We start from the raw sequence: 24,921 nt of genomic DNA, 5'->3' as shown, positions 1-24,921 counted from the left end.
TGCCAGCTCCACTTGTTGAAGAGGTTTTCCCTGCTCCAGTTAGGATTTCTTGCTCCTTTGTCAAAAATTAGGTAAATGTATGTATGGGGGACAATGTCTGAGAACTCAAGCCTATTCCACTGATCTGAGGGTCTATCTTTATTCCAATACCTTGCTCTTTTGATAACTATTGCTTTGTAGTACAGTTTAAAGTTGGGGAAAGTAATTCCTTCCATTTTTCTTTACCCTAGGAGTGTTTTAGCTATTTGAGGGTGTTTGTTGTTCCAGATGAACTTCATAAGTGTTTGATCCACTTCTTTGAAGAATGTCATGGGTATTTTTAAGGGGATCGCATTAAATCTGTATAATGCTTTGGGGAGTATTGCCATTTTAATTATGTTAATTCTGCCAATCCATGAGCAGGGTATGTGCTTTCATTTCCGTGTGTCCTCTCTTATTTCTTGGATCAGGGCTTTGTAGTTTTCTTTGTATATGTCCTTCACGTTTTTGGTCAAGTTGACTCCAAGATATTTGAGCTTGTGTGCACTAATTGAATGGGATTGTCTTCTGGACTTTCTTCTCTTCCCTATCATTACTGGTGTATAACCATTTAAATCTGATGTAAAAATCAGATTTGATGTGATTTAATAAACCAAAAAGATTTCCTCAGGCCCTTTATCTGTAATCTTCTCAAACAATGGCCGTGATTATTCTACCACAACTTGAACCATCTGTGTGTTGCTTCAATTATTTGCTGCTAATATTTTTTATTGACCAAAGGCCATTGGTCTTGAACCCTGCTGTTCCTTATTAAGAGTCATCCTTTTTTTAAATTTTTTTTAAGAGTCATCCTGTTTGTCTTTATGCCCTTGTGTTCTTAGCTCTCCAACTTTAGAAATATTTGGGATGTTTTTGTGACCTTCTGAGTCTGTGTGTCTCCAGACATTGACCATATATATCTGTTCGTAGACAAAGTCGACCTTCTCTGACTTGAGTACCCGCTAGTGAATCTATTGTCCAGAAGGTTGTTGACCATTGCAGGATGATACTCCTGAGGGTTTGCTTGCATGAGTCATTTCTGTGATGGTGGATATACAGAGTTACTGAGCCTCTCTCTTTTCTATGAGTCTCTTGTTAAATAGGTTGTTAGTACATTCTCACAGTAAAGCTGTTTTTTGACCATCCAAGGAGTTTGTGAATTTAAAGTACTAAAAATGATGTCTGTAATGTCTGAAACTTAAATACTTAATAAGATTAGAATTCTCTTAATTTTTGTATAGGGAAATTAATAATAATAAGTCTTTGGGTTGATTATGCATATTTTGTTCATTGTGCTCTTCTGAAATATCTCCTCATTTGTGCTCATAGCATATCATAAAATTTAATAAAATGTTTGATTTTATTTGTTTATTCATTTAACTGTTATATTGACTTATGCACATTAACAAATGAATTTGTTTATTATCCCCATTGCATAGAGTTGGTAAAATAATTATTTAAAAAAAGAATGTTCCAGGGGTCAGTGTGGTAGCACAAGCAGTAGGGTCTTTGCCTTGCACACGCTAACCTAGGACAGACCGTGGTTCGATCCCCCGGCATCCATAAGGCAGGAGTGATTTCTGAATGCATAGTCAGGAGTAACCCCTAGCATCACTGAGTGTGGCCCAAAAAACGAAATAAAAAAATGAATTTCCCATAATATGTTGCTAATTCATCTGACTGTAATTATTATTTGGCTTATAATTATGTGACATATCTCTCTAGGTATTCTTAGTTCTGGCATTCAGAGATAACTAATTTGCAACCAGCATTTTGTGCTTTATATGCTTTACCAGTATTTGGTAATCATTTGGGTGCATAAGCCCTCAAAACTAATCAAGTAACCAATAATGTACTGCTTTCTCATTAAAATGATCCCTTATGTAGAAAGCATAAAAACCTAAAGCATAAATTCTTAAAAATGCTTCAATTTTAACTCTTTAAAATCTTTTCAGTCTCTTCAAAAGGATGTCAGTTTGAGCATTGCATGGTGGTGATGAACAAAAGAAACTGCTGGAAACCCCAGGTTTCATTTTACGATGGATTCATGATCTCAAACCATAATGTGAGATAAGAGAGATGGGAAAAAACTTTCTGTAGTCATTTTCCATCTTCATTTTCATACCAATTATTTAATAGTTTGGTTAGAAAGACTATATGCATTTTTAATACCCCATAGATTGTTAACATGTGTTACTTGTTTTAAGTGAAAGTTAAAGTTCCTAGTTTTCGGAGAACAAATATATCCTCAAATGTTCTCTATCTTGAAGAAAAAGAAACCAATTACAGTTGGTAAAAAAGAAATTTAATTACTAAACACACAGATCCTGCCAAGAGTGTCACAGTCATACCCTTTAAAAGGAACCTCATATGCTGTAATTTAATATTGAAAGTTTACTTCCATATTTATGCCTTAAGAGTAAGGCAACTGACATATCACATATTTCTATATAAAGTAATTTCTCTGGATAAAATATTTCTCCAATATCAACTTTTTGCTGCTGGATTAACTAGGCTAAAAACTGCATACCTACATTTATTGACATCTTGCTATGTAAGATTACAATATATCAATGCACACAGCACCTGTTTTTTCCAACACTTGATTCAAATTTAGCTAAGCTGATTAGATACAAAACACAAAAATCCTTATTTTGCTCTTTCCCCCAAGAGTTTTACAGCTCTTGTAAATTTTCAAATGGTACCTTCAACTGTTCATACACTGAAACAAAAGACACAGAAGCAGTCCTAGGGGACCTCACTCATTGTACATTTCTTTGGCCACTGCACTTGTTTTAGCCCTTAGATTATAGGAATTATCCGCTTTATGAGTTATCTGCTTCCTGATTACATACATTTCTTGGGTTGCTGCTTGTTGTTGTCTCTAAAAGGTAAATCTAGCCATATAAATCTCAAAATTACTTGATCTCCCTGGCACTAAGTAAGGGAATGACCTTGAAATGTTTATAGATTAGTAAATAATTCAGTCATATTAGACATAAACCAAGTACTAGCACCTCATCTAAATCAAGATACATTCCCCTTATTTATGCAAACATCAATGATTTAATTAGGCCATTTACATATGCACATTTTTCACTAAAGAGTTGACTACATGCTTTCTGGAAGTGTGTGCATGGCATTCCTAGCAATGTAGTTGACTTGCTCTTTTCAGACCTTAATTGTCCTACAGTCCAGCACAACACATATGCATATCCTCCTCAAGGTGTACAATATGGTTCTCCCCAAATTCTCTCCTAGAACTATTTTTTGTAAAAATTACATTTATTGTTAGCATTTAATTGTTTTAAGTGCTTGAATATAATTTAAACCCACATCAGCTCCATTCCAGGCATGCACCTTACCTGCTGTACTCTTTCTTTCTCTCTCTATTTCTCTGTCTTTCTCTCATACACACACACACACACACCCTTTGCGTTTTTTTAAAGAAGAGAAAACTTTGAGAAATTATTATCATGTTGCCAAAGTAGACTCAATTGACTGACAAAATTAATTCACATTGTTATTTTTTTTGTTTGGGGGGCCACACCCAGTGATAGAGGTTATTCTTGACTCTGCACTCAGGATTTTGTCCTTATGGTGCACAAGGGACCATATGAAATACCAGGGATTAAATTTTGTTGGTCCACATGCCAGGCAAGTGCCCTACCTACTCTATTAATGCTCTGGCCTGTGATTTGTCAATTTTATCCTTTTTGACCTCTCTACCTATTGTTTTAAAGTGCTGAAAAAACTCTCGTTTTTAAAATTTTCTTAATCATTTATTCTTTATTTTTCTAAGATAAATGCTTAAGCTATGTTTGCTGATTCAAAGAAAACAAATGTTTTAAATTTTATTAATTGCTATTCTGTCAGATTACTTCCTTACAAAGTTTTGGAATTCATATTCTTACCAGCACAGTATACTACCCAAATGATATTACTAAATAGAGAAGCAAGGTATTATTTAAATTATATATTTTTATTACAAAGGTGATAATATACTTTTGTTTACATTTTTAATGCTCTTCTATTAAAACTTTTTTATCAAACATCTTTTGACATTTTATATTTTGATACTTTATGTCAGGGGTCTCAAACTCAATTTACCTGCGGGCCACAGGAGGCAAAGTCGGGGTGATCCTTGAGTGCAAAGTCAGTAGTACCGTAAGCCTTGAATATTGGGGTGTGTGACCCAAACAACTAAAATTAAGCAACATTCCTCTAGGGCAGGGCCACAAAATGTTGTACGGGGGGCCCTTGGCGGTCTGCAGGCTGCGAGTTTGAGACCCCTGCTTTATGTCAAGGCATCTTTTGCATTATAGAATTTCATTCTCTGTGAGTTATTTGAAGTTTCTTATTATTAATATTATTTTATTGAAACCATTGTGATTTACAAAGTTCTTCATAGTTTGGTTTCAGACATACAGTGAATCAGAGCCATTTCCACCACCAATGTTGACCTTGCTTCCCCAATGTTCCCAAAATCCCAAAATATCACCATTTTCCCTCTCTCTAGCCTGCCTATATGACAGCCCCACTTTAAGTTTAGATTGTTATAGCAAACTATAACAGCTGTTTTTTTTTATTCTTTTGCTGTTGACTTTGGTAGGATATTTACTTCTGTCCTTTTTTATCTCAAACAATGCACCTGAGACCACTTGGCCCCTGGACCCTTCATTTCTTTTTTTTTATTTTACTTCTTAATTGTATAGAAAATGCATAAATTTAGGTAAAACAAAATATGTATTTTCCAAAAGCTTTATAAAAATGACATGAGCCCCTATCTAAAAATATAAAAGGGGGTGGCAGTTTTTTGCGTAGGTGCAGCAAAAGTTGGGGAAAATAGAAAGGGAAAATATTTAGTTCTAAAAAACTTGGTGTCCTTAGTCATGAAGCATCCTGCAATAAGACCAGCTACAGGTTTCAGGTATGTTAAGTTATCTTTCTTTATGATCTCAGGAAAAATTCTCCTCAATCGTGGTTGTTGCAATCAGGCTTTGTAAATAGAGATCTTGCTTTTTGCATAGATCCTATGTTGAAGTCAGGGCGTTATGGCGTATCTTCTGGTTTCATGGTGGTGATACAGGGTAATCTGCCCTGAAAGCAAGTTGTTGCTGTTTCCAAATCATCAAGTGTCATATGAACATACCCTGGAGCAAGTTGTGCCAGGGCAGCATTTAGGCCTTTCCTTCCCCTGTAGAAGTCTGATTCTTGGTGTTGTGCAGAAAACTGTGCTGTTTCCAATGACGGGATTTAAGATTTGGGGTTGAACAGCCAATCTCTGATCTACTGAAGCATAAGTCAAATCACTATGACAAATGTTCAGGGTGAAAGGCTCCCCTACAACATAAAATTTTAAAAGTTTCTATCCCTATTAGATAAGAACTTCTTTCTGTAAGAGTTTCCCATTTTAATATGCTATGCAAAAAAGAACATTGCCACATGATACTACTGATGCATATTGTGGTAAAAATAATAAGCTAATAAATCCCTATAACTTGGTTCTAACATGAATTTAGAACCCAAGAGAAACTTATCTACTAGAATTTTCTACTAAACAAATCCATAAAAAGAGATAGAGAAAACTACATCTACATCAGGAAATACACAGTAAGAATTATACCTGTTAAGGAAATACATCTAAAGAAATATAAAAAGGAAGTATACATATCCGCTTTAGTCTTTTGAAATAGTCTGGGGGAGGGGATATAAATCTAGAGCACAGCTTCAGCCTGCAATGTGGTCTTGTAGAGACTGAGAAATGGCTCACAACAGTCATGAATCATGAAATGTCCTAAGGCTGAGGGTCTCTCAAGTGCTAAATCAGATAGCAAGCAATAGTCTACAGTGAAACAAGGGTTGCCGAGAACAAATCATCAGCAGTGGAGGCAACTTCTTTGCAGGCCTAGAGGCTGTCTTTTCACTTTGGGAGCTTGCTGGCAGTTGGTTGGGGGTGGGGTTGGGGGAAATGTTCCTATTTCTGAGTAGTTAAGAACTGAGAGTAAGAAGGGTTAAATAGGGAGAAATAGCATATCAGAAGTGAGAGAATAAATGATAGAAAATAATTTGTAAAGTGGTAAGCAGAGGAGGGGGAAAAGGAAGGGTTATATATAACAGGGAAAAGGACTATTTGTCTTTGTTCATTAAATAATTTACATTTTCTTTCATTGTTTTTTCTATCCTTTTTTGACTTCTTTATCAATGCTGGCTTGTGATTTGTCCTCAAATTCATCTATGCAATTCTCCACCTGTGTAATTCTACTATTGTGGCTTGCTAACATGTTTTTTAGTTCCATCAATTCTGTTTTTGTGAATTCTCTTATCTCCTGAAAGAATTTGTCTTTGAGTTGGTTGTATTGTTTATCTATGGATTGCTTAATTTTGCAGGCTAGTGACTCTTTGATTTCTGTTGCTTAAACCTTAAATGTTGAATTTAGGTCCTCATCTATAAAGTTCAGGTATTTTAGTGGACTTGGAAATTTACCAGAATTTCTCTCCATATCCCCAACTGCAGATGTCTTCTTTAGTTTCCCCATTTTTCTTTGCATTTGATTATTGGAATGCTGGAGTTTCAGGGTGTTTAAAAGTGATCCATTGAACTGTTTGTATAAAAGGTGACTAGATGTGTATCTGCTTTAAAGGTTATTTTCTTAAACAAGAGAGGTTATCTAAGTATGATAAAAAAATATTTCAAACTAATTCATTGGTTTGTTCAGGTAGGTTTTGAGCTGTATAATTTTAGGAGGAAGAAGTGCTAGTCAAATCTGCCTGGAACTATATGATTTAAATTAAAATGTCTTCACTTGGACATGGTACCATCTATGTGGTTTGGGAAGAGGAGGATTGATGGGATAGACTAAAGCAGGGGTGGCAAACATGCGGGTCTCGAGCCAAACACAGCTCCCGGCCAAAATGAATGCGGCTCTTTGCCTCTTACCATTATTTTGTATACTGTGGCTCTTTACCACATTTGGATTTTGTTATGCTGCTTCTGAGTAGGGACCTCTGAGGAGAGATCTCCGAGCACCTCATGCTGTATTTTCTCTCATATTCCATCCCTTGGAAACAACTGCACTGGCCAGCAAGCAGGGGAACCCATGTGTCACGTGTTGGGTCATATCTTGCCATTAGTTCTTAGTGTGGAGGACTCAGCACACCCTCACCATCACTGCAGGATTTTTACCCTCACTCAAAATGGCAAAATGCAATATATATTTAATATATTATTGTTAAAATTATATGCTTTAGTGTGAGTGTTTGTCTGTTTTTGGCAGGTCACTATGTGGTGTGACTCTCTGACTCTCACAGTTTAAAATGTTGGCTCTTTGTGTCGAACTTGTTCGACACCCCTGGACTAGAGGGTCTCTGACTCCTCCCAGACACAGACCAGAAATGGAGTGCAGGAGGCCGAGGCCAGTGATGAAGACTGAAGACTAGTGAGGAGACCCAGAAGGAGGCTAAGAGAGAACCCAGGAGGCAGCACTGGCAGAGTTTGATGGGCACAACTGGAGAGTCCCTGTCTCCACCTACACATAGACCTGAAATTGGGTACAATAGGCAGGTGATCAGGACTAGCCTATTTGAAGAGTTTCTATTCTACACTGAAGGTTTTATTTTTAATTTTAATTTTAATTTACATTTTAGTTTATATATTACTTATATCTGTTTAGCATTTTAGAATGAGTTCATCTAGATCATTGGCACCACTATTTTGTCTTTATTTGGGGGCCATGCCTAGCAATATTCAGGGGTTATCCCTGGTTTTACACTCTTCTGATTTTAAGGAGATTATGGGCTATCTTTATTTCTTAGACCTTAATTTTCATTTTTTTTTTACTATTGAGGCAAGATGATCAGAAGGGGAGTTTTCCTTACAGAGGAGATTTCACAGATTCTAAAGTATGCAAAAGTATCCAGAGATTTTATGATTCCCAAACTTGACAGATTAGTACCAAGTAGAGGAGACAGTTACAGAGATTACAAATAAGGTATTCTTCATGTGGTTAAAGACATTGGTGTGTGTGTGTGTGTGTGTTGTGTGTGTGTGTGTGTTTAATCTAGAACCTACAATACTGGCTAATGTGTTTGACAGAGGATGAAAGAGAGAATTTTAAAAAGACTGTATCTCCTGGTGTGGGCAACTTATCATCTCTTAAGAGGAGGGGGAGGCTCCCCAAGGAGCAGTCTTATTGGGTGAATGTGTGAAGACAGTAGTGAGTGAGTGGTTTTTAATAGAAATGCAGACATCTAATTTCTTCAGGATGACTTAACTAATGATAATGTTTTTATAAGTTCCACTAACCCACTATAAAAAAACAAACTCATTTACATTTAGTAATTTTCATTTGCTTACAGGCTATGTTTTATAATGTAGTTGGCCTTGCAAGTAGGTTAAATATGCCTGCAGGAAACCTCTCTACAATATTAATTTGCTTAACAAGCTCTTTCTTACATATTAGAAATGGAAATTTAAACTCAAATAAGAAATACTGCTTCCAGACTGCTTACAGTCAGAAGTGTTTACTATAACCAAAATAATTATTAACCATTGAGATACCATCTGAGAAATGTATTATTAGGTGATTTTGTTCTAGTACTTATAAGCCTAAATACTATGCATATTCTAAACTTAGTGTATTTGGTAGAGACTACTGGGAACACAATGATTTAGGCAATTGATTTGATATTGGCTGAAATATTATTGACTCATAAATATATCATAGAAATTTGATAATATAAAAAGGTATATGATTAAGAGAAAATATAAAATTATCAACATATGCCCCTCTAAGCACAATACAGTTTATTCAGTTCACCTTATAGGTACTCCGCAGGTTTTACCAGTTTGATTTAGACCTATAAGATTCTAATTGTTGATTTTGTAGTCTCTGTTTGAAATGTTGAAAATAGTTTCTATAAACATAGGGCCAAATATCTATAGGGATATCACTGTGAAAGATAAGCTACCAGTTAAAAGCTGAATGAGGAGCCTCATTCATTCACAGATGATTCAGTGTAGCCTCTGGCTCTGCATATTTTAGTCTCAAGTGTTCTTTGCAATCACTTCTTTATCTTTGTTTAACATTTATCAATCAGGATTGGATTTTAGTCTTGCAATTCTTATTCCCAGTTTAAGGTACTTTTGCTTGTTAGTTTGGGGGCCACACCCTTCGTGCTTAGTGCTTACTCATGGCTCTGCACTTGGTAATTACTCCTAGTGGGACCAGTGGACCATATTGGATACTGGGGACCCAATCTACATCAGCCCTGTGCAAGACAAGCATCTTACACATTGTACTAATTCTTAGCTCCACTTAATCACTTTTTAATTAAATAATTTTTATTTTGACCAAAGTGGATTATAAATCCTCCACAGTAATATTTTGGGTACATAGTGACATTGAATCACGGGCATTCCCACCACCAGTGTTGTCCTCCCTCCACCCATTTCCAGCATGCTTCCCATATCCCCCTCCTTTGACCCTCGGGCTGCTAATATAAGTGATCCCCTCTGTGTATTGCTTGTTGTAGATTGGGTTTTATTGTCTTTGGATTTGGTGTTTAAGTATGATCATTTTTTATTTCTACTCAATGTTCATACAACTGTTTGGTCTTGGTACACTTCATTATTTCTCCCTCAATTTGTGAGTCAGACAAATGGTTCAAGTTATGTGGTTCTGTTTGAAGGAAAGAAAAGGGGGGTGGGGCAAAAATCAAACAAGCATAAAATGGGAGGAGTCCTTGTAGAGGCTATAAATATCAATTTAAGAGAAGAAAGGGAAAAAGGGTTTCTCCGCCCTTGAAGCATACTGTCATGGAAATAATTACAGGCTCATACATGCTCTTTTACTCTCCCCTAAGTCCTTTTGTGATGTCTGGAAACTTTCCACTCAGATGTGGATGATAAAATCAGGCCTTTGTAAGTAGAGATCTTGATATTTCCACAGGTCATAGGATGGAGACTATAAAGAAGTCTTTCTTTACATTTCTAGAAGTTATGTTTCATCACTGTAGTTTTAATCAGTCTTCTGGGGAATTTTACAATACAGGAGCACCTCCTACCCTGAACATATATCATGTGGTCCTAACTTAGAATCCATGAGATTAGACAGTGACTGTTCAACTGAAACCCTAGATCTCAGACATAGATCTGGCATAGTTCTCTGCAACAGCTCCAGGAACCAAACTCCCTCTGGGACATTTTTTTTTCTTCGGTTTTTCGGGCCACACCCGTTTGATGCTCAGAGGTTACTCCTGGCTAAGTGCTCATAAATTGCCCCTGGGTTGGGAGGGACCATATGGGACGCTGGGGGATTGAACCGCAGTCCTTCCTTGGCTAGCGCTTGCAAGGCAGACACCTTACCTCTAGCGCCACCTCACCGGCCCCTCTGGAACATTCTTAATTCTGCTCTGACACCAACATGCGCCAGTTTTGATATGACATCTGACAATGAGGAAATGGCAACAACTTAGTCTAAGATCAGGTTGTCTTACCTCACTACCTAATAATAAGATGAAATCAGAAGACACATCATCCTTTAATCTGTGCAAAAGCCAAGATCACTAGCTACAGAAGACTGACGATGACCACTATGACTGGGCAGAACTTACCCTGGGACCAATAGAAAAGATCCTAGTGCTCACTTTGGCAGCAAATATACTAAAATTGGAACTATTCAGAGAACATTAGCATGGCCCCTGTGTTAGGATGATATGCAAATTTATGAAGTGTTCCATATTTAAAAAAAATACCCTAGTCTAGGCTTTTGGCCTATGATCTGTACTACAACTGTAATCTCTAATCCCACAGGTCTGGCTGGGACAACTGCAACTTAACAGAACTTCTGCAAACATAATGAAAGACTCTACTCTAGGCTTCATACTAGGATTGGTGCAAAAACCAAGATTCCCTTATCACTTTTTAAAAACATGGTGTTGTTTGTTTTTAAGCCACACTCAGCAGTATTCAGGTCTTAAGCTTGATTCTGTATTCAGGGATCACTTCTGCAATTTAGGCATGGGATGAGGGGAAATACTTACAGTGCCTGATCAAGCATCTTACACAACAATATTTTTAGGCCCTACTCAGTGCAAGACTGAAATTTGACCTTTATCCCCTTTATCACTTAATTCTTTGTTCATCATATTACAGCCATTTCCCAGAGAAACATGAATTCTATTTGCTGCTTTCACATTGCTTCCTATCTATAGTTGTTTGAGAGTTTTTGGCTTTTGCTTCATAGCAAACTAAATCCAGGGATTGCTCCCACTCAGTTTTTGTGTCAGTGGTATTAGGAGGATCTTGAAAAGCCAGAGATGAGATTGAACTCAAATTTAGGATCTCAATCTTCAAAAAATGTACTCTTGCACTGAGCTATATTCTCAGTCCTCAAAATTTATTTTATTCTTGATAGCTCTGGAAATCAAGCCTAAGGCTCATACAAGGCACTCATTCGACCACTGTGATACATCTCTGATCCCAATTTAATTTTTTTTATAATTTGCCATTATTTATGTGTAAAACTATTTGACTGTTTTCCTCATGAATTTGTAAGTTTTGTGATAATAGAATGTTTACTTCTATATTTCCTTTTGTTTTTTTTGGGGACACCTTGATGGAATTCAGGATGTAGTTCAATCTCTGTGTTCAGAAATTGCTTGTGGTGGTGCTTGGGGATCATATGCAGAACCAGGATTGAACCAAGGTTAGCCTCGAGATCATATGCAGCACCAGAATTGAACCCAGGTTAGCCTCATGCAAGGCAAGCACCCATGCCTCTGACCCTGTTGCATTATTCCTATCAGTTACAGCAGCACTGTGATTGTCCATGGTTAGGACATGACAATCTAAGAAAATCATTCAGTTCAGCCTTCTAGTTATCTAAAGAGAAATTAGGGAAACATAACTGTCTTCACACCCTAGAATGGATATCATGAAGTTATTATTATGTGAAAATTGTTTCCTTAATAATTCAACACACAGACACAGATTATAATGAGTTAAAAATTATAAATCCATCATAAAATAATTTATTTTACTGTGCACTACATGACTGCTCTAATCCCTATAGCACTTTGACCAGACTATCTTTTTTCTGGGCTTCAAACTATGTTCTCTCCCTATGATTATATCATGGAATACTTCTAGAAACGCTTATATTCTTCATTGAGCAAATATTTATTGAATATCTGTTTATTGTCAGCAATCTAGGTATTAGGAACAAGTATGGTACTAAACATAGCAAATATTATCATACCTATCTGAAAAAGAAATTTTTATTTGGAAGTGGAAAGGCTATAAACTATGAAGAATTATTTAATAATTCATGTTTCTCTGAAAAGGTGAAGTACAGAGCATAAGAAAATAGGACAAGATGAGGGAGGGATATAATAATTCTTTCAATCTGATTATGAATTTTTTTTAGTATCTCTAATAAGTAAGATTTTGTCTGGCGATAACTATGCCTGCCCAGTGGGGCCTGATTATGAAAAATTGTGAGTGCTGCCTGTGTGTGTCTGTCTACTGTCCTGTCATGTGAACCTCTTGGGAGTGGGCCGAAAAGAGGCTCCAGAAAACTCACTCTCCCAGAGGCCTATTCTAGGGTGGGAATGCCAAGGAACTGCTCCATAACATGAAAACCAGTTATAAACAGTACTCTGCAGAAGCCAGATCCCCTGTTTGTGACGTCAGGCTGGGAAAATCTATGAAACTACACCTACCCAGTGGGGCCTGACTGTGAAAAATTGTGAGTGCTGCCTGTGCGTGTCTGTCTTCTGTCCTGTCACATGAAACTCTTGGGAGTGGGCTGAAAAGAGGCTCCAGAAAACTCGCTCTCCCAGAGGCCCATTCTAGGGCGGGAATGCCAAGGAACTGCTCCATAACGTGAAAACTGGCTATAAGCAGTACTTTACAGAAGCCAGGTCCCCTGTTTGTGATGTCAGGCTGAGAAAATCTATGAAAATACACCTGCCCAGGGAGGCCCGATTGTGAAAAATTGTGAGTGCTGCCTGTGTATGTCTGTCTCCTGTCCTTTTGCATGAAACTCTTGGGAGAGAGCAGAAATAAGTCTCCAGAGGAGCACGCCACTCCACTTCACTATGCGGCCATGCACTTTTTCTAAGGAAAGAACACCATCGCAACACGAAGAAAAAAAAAACACACTAAGAACTGTGCTGGATCACTGAAGCCCAGCATTTCTCTCCATATTGTCTTCTCTGCTACGTGCTTGGGCCTAAGATTTGATCCTGTGTGAGGATTCATCCAAGGAGGACTCCCCTCCCTTGGAGGCAAGTCGGCGCATCTAGAAATGGTGGAGTCAGAGGAGTGTGCTGCCTGCATCAATTAGCCAATGAATACCACCACAACACGTAGAAAAACCCACAATACAAGTGTGACAATGGGGAAACAACGCAGGCCAGCATAAGACATAGAGAATGAAGATGACAATTCTGATGACCAGATAATGACCAACCAACTAATCAACCTCTCAGATAAAAACTTTAGACTAGCAATATGGAAGATGCTCAACGAACTCAAAGAAACCATGGATCGAGTTGAACAGAACACTAATAAGAACCAAGAAAATATGAAGACAGAAATCACAAAATTCTAAACTGAAATAACATGTCAACTAACAGGCCTGAAAAAATCAGTAAAGGAAGTGTATGACAAAATGGATAAGCTCTGGACAGGGTAACAGAAGCTGAGAATAGACTTGGTGCTGTGGAAGATGAGATACATAACAATTCCATAGAGTGGGAGAGATTGCAAAAAAAAACATAAAGCAAATGAAGAGACAGTGGAAAAATTAGGCAAAGAATGGGAACAGATGAAAATAAAAGTCTATGATAAGTTCAACAGAAACAACTTAAGAATCATTGCAGTCCCAGAGACCCAGGAAGGAAATTTCCAGGAAGAGTCAGTGGTCAAGAACATCATTAAAGAGAACCTTCCAGAGCTAAAGAATATATGTGATCAAATCCTGCATGCTCAAAGAATACCAACCAAAAGAGACCCCAGAAAAAATACCCAAGAAACATCCTAGTCACAATGAAGAATTCCACAGATAGAGACAGAATTCTGAAAATAGCAAGATCAAAAAGGGAAATTACATTCAAGGGAGCATCCTTGAGATTTACAGCAGACCTATCACCAGAAACAATCAAGGCCAGAAAGCAGTGGTGGGATATTGTGACAAGACTGAATGAAATGAATGCTTCACCTAGAATACTGTACCCAGCAAAACTCACTTTCCGGTTTGACGGAAGAATACAAAGTTTCACAGACAAACAACAGCTCAGAAACATTATAGACTCAAAACCAGTCTTAAGAGAAAAACTGAAAGACCTACTTTAAGACAAGACTAACCAAAAGACACACCAAATTTCAATATAAAGATGGCATTAAATCCCAGGACAATTCTTTTTCTCAATGTCAGTGGACTAAATGCACCAGTTAAGAGACATAGAGTGGCTAAATGGATCAAAAAACTCAATCCAACCTTCTGCTGCCTACAAGAAACGCAACTAAATAGTCAGAACAAACATAGACTCAAAATAAAAGGCTGGAGAAAAGTTATCCAAGCAAACAACACCCATCAAAAAGATGGAGTGGCCATACTAATATCAGAGAATCAATCTTTATACTCAGGAAGGTTGTAAGGGACAAAGATGGACATTTTATATTAATCAAGGGGTATGCAGAGCAGGAAGAAGTAACTCTCCTAAACATATATGCCCTGAATGAGGAGCCAGCAAAATATTTAATACAATTGTTGACAAATCTGAAAAATAATATCAATAACAACACAGTAATTGTGGGGGACCTCAACACGGCTTTGTCAACACTGGATAGGTCAGTCAGACTGAAACCCAACAAGAATATACTAGACCTGAAAAGAGAAATGGAAGAAAGAGGCCTAGTGTAGAGGTATAGGACACTCCATCCCCAGAAACCTGGATACACATTCTTCTCCAATGTACATGGGACATTCTCCAGGATAGACTACATGCTGGCACATAAAACATACTTCCATAATATCAAGAGGATAGAAATTTTGCAGACTACCTTCACTGACCACAAGGCTCTGAAATTATTTGTGAATTCCAAAGGGATACAGAAGAAAAACTTTAACACCTGGAAGTTAAACAGCCTCATACTGATTAACCAGTGGGTCCGAGATGAAATCAAGGAGGAAATCAAAAGCTTCCTAGAAACAAATGACACAAACTAAAGACACAAACTATCAGAACTTCTGGGACACAGCAAAAGCAGTACTGAGAGGAAAATTTATAGCTTTGCAGGCACACATCAGGATGAAAGAAGGGGCTTACCTGAGTAGCTTAATGACGCAGCTCATAGAACTAGAAAGTGCTCAACAAAAGGAACCAAAAATAGGGAGACAGAAGGAAATACCGAAGCTGAGAGCAGAAATCAAAGAAGTGGAAACCCAGAAAACAATCCGAAAGATCAACGAAAGCAGATTGGTTCTTTGAAAAAATAAACAAGATTGATAGACCACTGGGAAAACTAATAAAGAGAGAGAGAAACTTGATAACTCGTATTAGGAATGAAAAAAGATCACTACTGATATGGCAGAGATTCAAAGGGTAATCAAAAACTACTTTGAGAAACTCTCCGCCACTAAAAATGAGAACCTGGAAGAAATGGATAAATTCTTGGACTCTTATAGTCTTCCACGGTTGAAGGAAGTGGATGTAGCATGTCTAAACACACCCATCACATGTCTGCCCCCCAAAAAAGGCTAGGCCCAGATGTATTCACTAATGAATTCTTTCAAACTTTCCAAGAGGAACTACTACCAATCCTGGCAATTGAAATTGAACAAACAGAAACACTTCCAAATAGCTTTTATGAAGCCAACATCACCTTGATAACTAAACCAGACAGAGATGCTACGAAAAAAGAAAATTACAGACCAATATCACTGATGAATGCAGATGCAAAGATCCTCAACAAAATCCTGGCAAATAGGATTCAATGCCTCATTAAGAAGATTATCCACTACAATCAAGTAGGTTTCATCCCAGGAATGCAAGGACGGTTTAACATCCATAAGTCTATCAACATAATACACAACATCAACAAGAAGAAAAATAAAAATCACATGATCATATCAATAGATGCAGAGAAAGCATTTGATAAGTTCCAACACCCATTCTTGATCAAAACTCTCAGCAAGATGGGAATGGAAGGAACCTTTCACAATATAGTCAATGAAGAAAATCTAAAATACTTCCCTCTAAATTCTGGCACAAGACAAGCCTGTCCTCTCTCACCACTCCTATTCAATATAGCACTGGAACTACTCGCTATAGCAATTTGGCAAGAAAAATATATTAAGGGAATTCAGATAGGAAAGGAAGAAGTCAGACTCTCACTGTTTGCAGATGACATGTTTCTTTACTTAGAAAAACCTAAAGACTCTACCAAAAAGTTTCTATAATCAATATACTCATATAGCAAGGTGACAGGCTACAAAATTAACTCAAAAAACTAATGGCGTACTTATACACCAATAGTAATAAGGATGAAATGGACATTAAGAAAACAACCTCATTCACAATAGTGCCACACAAACTCAAATATCTTAGAATCAACTTGACTAAAAATGTGAAAGACCTGTACAAAGAAAACTATAAAACAATGCTCCAAGAAATGAGAGGACACGTGGAAATTGAAACACATACCCTGCTCATGGATTGGCAGGATTAACATCATCAAAATGGCAATACTCCCCAAGGCATTATACAGATTAATGTGATCCCTCTAAAGATACCCATGACATTCTTCAAAGAAGTGGATCAGGCACTTTTGAAATTCATTTGGAACAATAAACACCCTAGAATAGCTAAAGCAATCATTGGGAAAAAGAATATAGGAAGAATTACTTTCCCCAACTTTAAACTTTACTACAAAGCAATAGTTATCAAACAGCATGGTATTGGAATTAGGACAGGCCCTCAGATCAGTGGAATAGGCTTGAATACTCAGAAAATGTTCCCCAGACATACAATCACCTAATGTTTGATAAAGGAGCAGGAAATCCTAAATGGAGCAGGGAAAGCCTCTTCAACAAGTGGTGTTGGCACAACTGGCTAGCCACTTGCAAAAAATTTAACTTAGACCCCCAGCTAACATCATGTACAAAGGTAAATTCAAATGGATTAAAGACCTCGATATCAGACCCAAGACCATAAGATATATAGAACAACACATAGGCAAAACACTCCAGGACATTGAGACTACAGGCATATTCAAGAAGAAAACTGCACTCTCCAAGCAAGTGAAAGCAGAGATTAATAGATGGGAATATATTAAGTTGAGAAGCTTCTTCACCTCAAAGGAAATAGTGACCAAAATACAAGAACCCCCCACTGAGTGGGAGAAACTATTCACCCAATACCCATCAGATAAGGGGCTAGTCTCCAAAATATACAAGGCACTGACAGAAATTTATAAGAAAAGAACATCTAATCCCATCGAAAAATGGAGAGAGGAAATGGACAGACACTTTGACAAAGAAGAAATACAAATGGACAAAAGACACATGGAAAAGTGCTCCACATCACTAATTATCAGGGAGATGCAAATCAAAAAAACTATGAGGTACCACCTCACACCCCAGAGATTGGCACACATCACAAAGAATGAGAACAATCAGTGTTGACAGGGATGTGAAGAGAAAGGAACTCTTATCCACTGCTGGTGGGAATGCCATCTAGTTCAACCTTTATGGAAAGCAATATTGGAGATTCCTTCAAAAACTGGAAATCGAGCTCACATATGACCCAGATATACCACTCCTAGGAATATACCCTAGGAACACAAAAATACAATACAAAAACCCGTTCCTTACACCTATATTCATTGCATTTTTCTCTACCATAGCAAGACTCTGGAAACAACCAAGATGCCTTTCAACAGACGAATGGCTAAAGAAACTGTGGTACATATACACAATAGAATATTATGCAGCTGTCAGGAGAAATGAAGTCATGAAATTTTCCTATACATGGATGTACATGGAATCTATTATGCTGAGTGAAATAAGTCAGAGAGAGAGAGAAAAATGCAAAATGGTCTCACTCATCTATGAGTGTAAAGAAAAATGAAAGACATTCTTGCAAGAATAACTTTCAGACACAAAAGGTAAATGAGCTGGAAGTTAGAGCTCACCTCAGGAAGCTCACCACAAAGAGTGATGAGTTTAGTTAGAGAAATAACTACATTTTGAACTGGCCTAATAATGAGAACGTATGAGGGTTATAGAAAGTCTGTCTAGAGTACAGACCGGAGTTGGGTGGGGAGGAGGCAGATTTGGGACATTGGTGATGGGAATTTTGCACTGGTGATGTGTGGTGTTCTTTACATGACTAAACCCCAAACACAATCATGTTTGTAATCAAGGTGTTTAAATAAAATATTTAAAAAAAAAAGGTTTTTGTGTGGCACTATGGAAAATGTAGGAAAAGGACAGCTGTGGGATGGCCTGAGGAAAGGAAATGTGAGATGAGAAGAAAGACTTGCAGGAAGAATGTCAGTGTGCAAGAGGTGTGAGTTGAAATTGGAGAGAGTTAGGCAGGAAAGACCTGAAAGATTAGAGATTTTAAGCCCAGTGTGCAAACTCTTTGATGACTTAGGCATGGGTAAAATAACTTCACATTTTACTATATAAATTAATGAAAATTCACCTATATATCTGGGCTGCTGTGTGGAAGATTAGTTAAGCTGAAAGAAGATACTTGGTTTATCAGCCATTAAAGTTGGTTTATTAGAGAGTGGGGATGTGTTTTTTTTAGAGAGATGTATAACAAACAAACAAATAAACAAAAAAGACATTCAGAATAGTTGAGTTTATCTCTGTCTCAGAATGTGTCTTTTTTGTGGATTTTTCCTATTGGTTGACCAACCTAATCATTTCTGATTTAGCTTTCTCTTTCATTTTCCCTTACCCTCAGTGCAACAAGTTCTTTCAAATAATGAACAATGACTTGCTGTGGTAGTATTTTTCATGGCTCTGTATTTGCATAGGATTTCATGATCTCTGTGCAGAATATTGTAAGGAATCTCTGATTGGTCTCTCTGCCCCAGGATTGATTGAGTCCCTCATCTCTCATCTACTATGTGCTGCATGACTTTCTACAAAAGAGGTCATTCTAATTATTTTTTTTTTTGGTTTTTGGGTCACACCTGGCAGTGCTCAGGGGTTATTCCTGGCTCCAGGCTCAGAAATTGCTCCTGGCAGGCACAGGGGACCATATGGGGCACCGGGATTCGAACTGATGACCTCCTGCATAAAAGGCAAACGCCTTACCTCCATGCTATCTCTCTGGCCCCTCATTCTAATTATTTTTGCATATATTCTTTGACTTCTCACTCATACCAACAATATTTTCCAAATATTTTTCTTGAGAAGCAAAAACATGTTTTACAACCAAAAGTTTGGAAAGAGGGAAATAAATAGAAAAAAGTTTCATCAAAAATAAAGGAAGTAAACTCGAGCTCTTTTTCTTATTGTTTCATCTTCCTCTGTTCCTTTATATATAGCATTCAGATACTTGCCCCCAATGCTGCTTTGCATGACCTCAACATGCTCTGAAATGCCATTAATTTATTTCAAGTTTTCTTTTGCCCTTTTGCCCTACCCTGTTCTTCCTGAATTCATCAATGAACGTGTATATCCAGTATCACCTCTAAGTACTGTAGTACAATTCTGGATTTTCTTTCCTTAAAAAAAAATTGTGAGCCACACATAGCTAGGATAAGGGCTTACTCCTGATTGTACACCTTTTAATCACTCCTGGCAGAATTGGAGAACCAGAGATAATCAGAGTTAGCTATGTGCAAGGCAAGTTCCTTATCCGCCATCTTGTCTCTTTGGATCCTGTTTCTGATATCAAATATAATAAAAAAGAAACAAAATGGGGCCAGAGAGATAGCATAGAGGTAAGGCATTTGCCTTTCATGCAGAAGGTCAGTGGTTCGATTCCCGGCTTCCCATATGGTCCCCCGAGCCTGTCAGGTGTGTTTTCTGAGCGTGGAGCCAGGACTAACCCCTGAGTGCTGCAGGTGTGACCCAAAAACCAAAATAAAAAAAAAGAAACAAAATAGTGTGATTTACATACCCAAGTAGCACTTCATTGTGTATATATGCCATAGTTTCATTAGACAAAACTATGTAATTTGCCGCTATTCTAGGTGAAACTAGAGATAATCACGCTGTGTGAAGTCAGCCAGAAGGACAGATACAAAATGACCACTCTCCTATGTGTGGGGCAAAGACACATGGTAAGGGAATAATAATTAGCCCAAAGCAAAAAAAAAAATTTAAGAACTGATCCAGCAAGTGTGTTTACCATGATCCGGACTATAGTGGGAGATAAAGGTTTGGAGAGGATGAGACCTTGGGAAATGATAGAGGAAAGTGAATGGTGGATCCCATTCTGGAGGAAGTGAATGGATCGTGTGATGTTAAAACATTGTATTGTTCAAACCTATCATTGATAGGATCATAGATTACAGTGCCTATAATTAATAGCATTAAGAAGACTCCCTAGATAAATTTGAGCCTGAGATATACTTTTAGAGAATTCATGTGTTGAGGGTACAGCTGTGCTGAGGATCAAACTCGGGGCCTTATTCAAAATATAAACCATACTGATGAGGTACATCTGTGGCCTTGAGAATGTTGTGACCTTTCAGTAAATAATTTAATTATTAGTCCACTGAGAGGTTGGGCAGAAAGAGACAGAGAGGTTTATGAGTTTGTTAATGAGAGTGATTTTTTCTTCATAATTAGATTCCCTTTAAGCTGGTATTTTCTAAAGGTTCAGTGATTTTTTTTTTAGTTTTCTACTTTGCAAAAAAAATGACATTCTTTTCCAATTAGTTCCCAGAGAGCTACTTATTTCTTGATTAAAAGTTTAATTCTATTTTTCTTTCATAGTAATATTATTCTTTGACATTTATGGTAAGGATTTATAACACTAATGAAAATTTTCACACTAAACAGAAACAATCCCATAGCAAAAAACAAGTACAATTGATTTTTTTTCTCTAATAAAATTGCACTGGCACTCCATTTCAGTTCTCAATTTCTATTTGAAATGCACATTTATGATTTAACGCCAAAGGTTAAGCATTTTATGTTTTAAAATTCTTTGTGCTATTACTAATAATTTTTTTGGATGCCAAATTCATCTAATGTTAGGGGGAAAAGGAAATATGTGACATGCATGGACATTTATGTCTTTTTAGCAACCTCTTAAGATTAAACCGAATTAAAAGATAGCTCAGATGCCTGTTGTTGCCCTTCCACAGGATTCACTAAACAGCATATGTGTGTGCATGTATATATACTTATGTGTGTATATATACATATGTGTGTATATTTGGGTATATATATACACACATATGTATATAATAATATAAGACACTTGAAGTTCATAAGAATAAATTAAACAGTAAATAAGCACATTAACAGAAGGTGACATCTCTGTAGCAAATAGTATGAATAGATACACATGTTCATTAGTAATAAAGTAGAATGCAATTTAAAACAAAATCTGCATTTGCAAATCTAAGAATGGCAACATGTTAGAAGAGGGTACAGATTTTGAGTGGCTTAGCCTTTGAATTTCAGACCTGAGCAACATGGTGCAATAGACAGGCAGGGGCGGGGGGAATCAAGAGCACAGTTTTGGCCTGAATGCTGCCCTGGCACCACACTGCTCCAGGGTAGGTTCATAAGACACCCTTAGATGAGGAAACAGCAGCAACGTGATCTAAGGGCAGTTTCCCCTACCTTATCACCCAATGGTGCAATGAGATCAGAAGACAATCCATCCTAGAATCTGTGCAAGATCTCTAATTACGGAAGACTGTCCAAGACAACCATGACTGAACAAAACTTTTCCTGGGGCCATAGAGAAAGATTTTACCCTAAGCTTTGTCTGAGGACCTGTAAGAAACCAAGATCTCTAATTACAGAAGACTAACTTTAACAACCGCAACTGAACAGAACTTCTCCTGGAACCATAAAGAAAGATCCTGGGGTTGGACAACCAACATGGCTGGAGTATATAGTAGGTCTTTTGACAGTATGCATAAATTGCCATATTTGCCCCTCCCCCCATTTTTCTTTTAATTTTATTTATATTCTAGATAGGGGCTTCCGCCTTTTTCATAGAACCCTAGAACTTGAATCATTTTGTTCTGCCTCATATTTATATGTCTTCTTACAAATTGAGAAAATAAAAAAATGTGGATGGGGCCCAATGCCAAGCAGTCTCAGGAGCATTGGGGGGGGGGGGGTGATGGTCAGATCTAAAACCCAAACCAAAGTAAATAGAATCAAGAGACCCAAACTATGACAAACTGAACACAAAATGAATCTGGCACATGAGTCATGAGTAGTCCTAGGGGTGAAGGGTGAAGTTATGGGATGTATGCGGGGAACTATAGTGGAGATAGGTCAACACTGGTGGTGAGAATGGCCCTAATTTACTGTCACTAAATGACTGAAATACAACTGTGAAAGACTTGTAAGTCACAATGATCTCAATAAAAAATTGTTTTTAAAAAGTTGTACTGTAGGAGGACAGAGAGATAGCATAGCAATAGGGCATTTGCCTTGCATGCCTTTGATCCAGAATGAATGGTGGTTCAAATTCCAGCATCCCATATGGTCCCCCATGCCTTCCAGGAGTGATTTCTGAGTGCAGAGCCAGGAGTAACCATAGAGCACCACTGGGTGTGACCAAAGACAAACAAACAAAAGTAATGCTATAAAACTCACTCTCACATAAATCATGTATTTTTATTCTTTTTTATAAATACCCTTATAACCACAGTATTTAAATAATATATTTTTTCATAGTTAATCATCTTATTTTATGTTTTTATTGAATATATTTTTTATTTAAGTAACATGATCATATTTGGGTTACAGTCATAACCAGAACACCCCCTTCACCAGTGCAACATTATTTTATGTTTTTAAAGAATATTTTTATTAAAGCACCTTGATTACAAACATGTTTGTACTTGGGTTTTAATTTGATTATCTTTTTCTCTTTTCTTTTTTTTTGTTTTTGTTTGTTTTTGGGTCACACCCATTGGCACTCAGGGGTTACTCCTGGCTCTACACTCAGAAATCACTCCTGGCAGGCTCAGGGGACTATATGGGATACTGGGATTCAAACCATGTCCTTCTGCATGCAAGGCAAACGCCCCACCTACATGCTATCTTTCCAGTCCCCAAATTTGATTTTCTATTAAAGTACATTGCTCTTTATCTCCACAATAACATGTTTTCTTTTGATAACGTATTGTAAGAATATTTCCATAAAGATTTACAAGATGTGTTTTGCATATATACTCTTTCCTAATTATATTTAATAAGTAAAATTTATTTTTGCAAATTTTTATTTTATTTTTAGGCCAAATTTGGTGATTCTTGAGAGCTTGTTTGGAGGTTCTAGCAGGGGAGCACAGCTACTCGTATACCCTCGACCGAAGAACGGTCTGTGTCTATTCAGGGAAGGCCATCCTCTTCGATCGAGCACGCAGCTTCGGGAGGGAAGCATATGGAGCTGTGAGGGAGGAAGGGGACACCCGTCTAGCCAGCCAGATCAGCTGAGTCAACCCTGGCGAATGGGGGGACAGATGTCGCAGCCAGATTGCCCTCACATCCCAAATTTGGTGATTCTTAGGGCTTACATGTAGTGATCCTCAGAGATAGATGAGATACCTGAGATCAACCCTGGTTCAGCCACGTAAAGAAAAGTGCCCTGCCCACTGTACTACCTCACTAAATTCTGCAATTTATTTTTTAACTTAGGATCTAGGCAACAGAATTGGTTCATATCCCAGGTTGCAAATGCTAAACTGAAGGTTAAAATACAGATCTTCTTAATGTTTTCCATATGTCATTTTGAGACATAGATAGTTTTGATATGTCTGAAAACTTCTCATTTAGGAATGTTTATCAACACCTTCATAATGGACTATTCTTTTTATTGTTACTGTGAGGAAAGTCATTGAACAAAATATAATTTTTTAAATTATAGCAGCTTAGTCTATAGAAATGAAGCCTCAGAAACTGTCCCTAAGGAGGGGGTAAAAGAATTGGTACGACTCACCTATTCTTTGATGTTGATTAACAAATTATTTTATTATTGTCTTTCTTTAGTGACATTGGAGTTCATATTTTATTATCTTAGTTTACCTTGTACTCTGAGCATAACTAAAAACATAGCGATCACATTTTAATTAGTATGCACTCAGTAGTATTTGATAACTAAAATATAAATTTATAGATCACATAAGTTGAAATAACTCATGTAATTGCTTTTACAATGCTAACATCACTTTGCATCAATCAACAGAACTTCAATAGGATACTTTTTTATTAAAATCTTAGAAGTAATTCATTTTTTAAGTGTATAGCACATTAATTTAACCCTTTACGAACAATGAACACTTATAAATATATACATGTTTTGCTTTTTCAAGTACACATTGATTTGCTTTATTAGAGTACAAGAGGCGAAGAGTAAAGATTAAAAAAGGGGCTAGAGAGATAGCACAGTGGTAGGGCATTTGCCTTGCATGTGACTGACCCTGTACGGCCCCAAGTTTGATTACTGGAATCTCATATGATCCCCTTAGCCTGCTAGGAGCAATTTCTGAGTGCATAGCTAGGAGTAACCCCTGAAACCCCTGTCGTGACCCCAAAATCAAAATAAATAAATAAAATAAAATAAAGATTTTAAAAGTAATTTTTATGAAGAAAACAGATGTGATTCAGTGGTGGAATATGCTTGTGACACCCTCTGTTAAATACATGGCACCATCCCATATATTTAAGCTCCAGC

At 37.2% G+C, this 24,921-nt stretch overlaps 1 protein-coding gene and 1 non-coding gene across 2 annotated transcripts in view; both read left to right on the top strand.

Annotated features, from left to right (window-relative positions):
• TMTC2 (transmembrane O-mannosyltransferase targeting cadherins 2) overlaps nt 1-24,921 on the top strand; it is a 587,133-nt gene that overhangs the window by 538,642 nt on the left and 23,570 nt on the right. The gene's annotated exons all lie outside the window — the stretch shown is intronic.
• LOC126023648 (U6 spliceosomal RNA) lies at nt 10,658-10,764 on the top strand. The gene has a single exon (XR_007500752.1). It is a non-coding gene; the product is annotated as a U6 spliceosomal RNA (small nuclear RNA).

This window comes from Suncus etruscus, chromosome 11 (assembly GCF_024139225.1).
Source record: "Suncus etruscus isolate mSunEtr1 chromosome 11, mSunEtr1.pri.cur, whole genome shotgun sequence".
In the NCBI taxonomy this organism is placed as follows: Eukaryota; Metazoa; Chordata; class Mammalia; order Eulipotyphla; family Soricidae; genus Suncus; species Suncus etruscus.
Note: the sequence above shows the minus strand (reverse complement) of the source record. Positions and strands in the feature narration are given on the sequence as shown.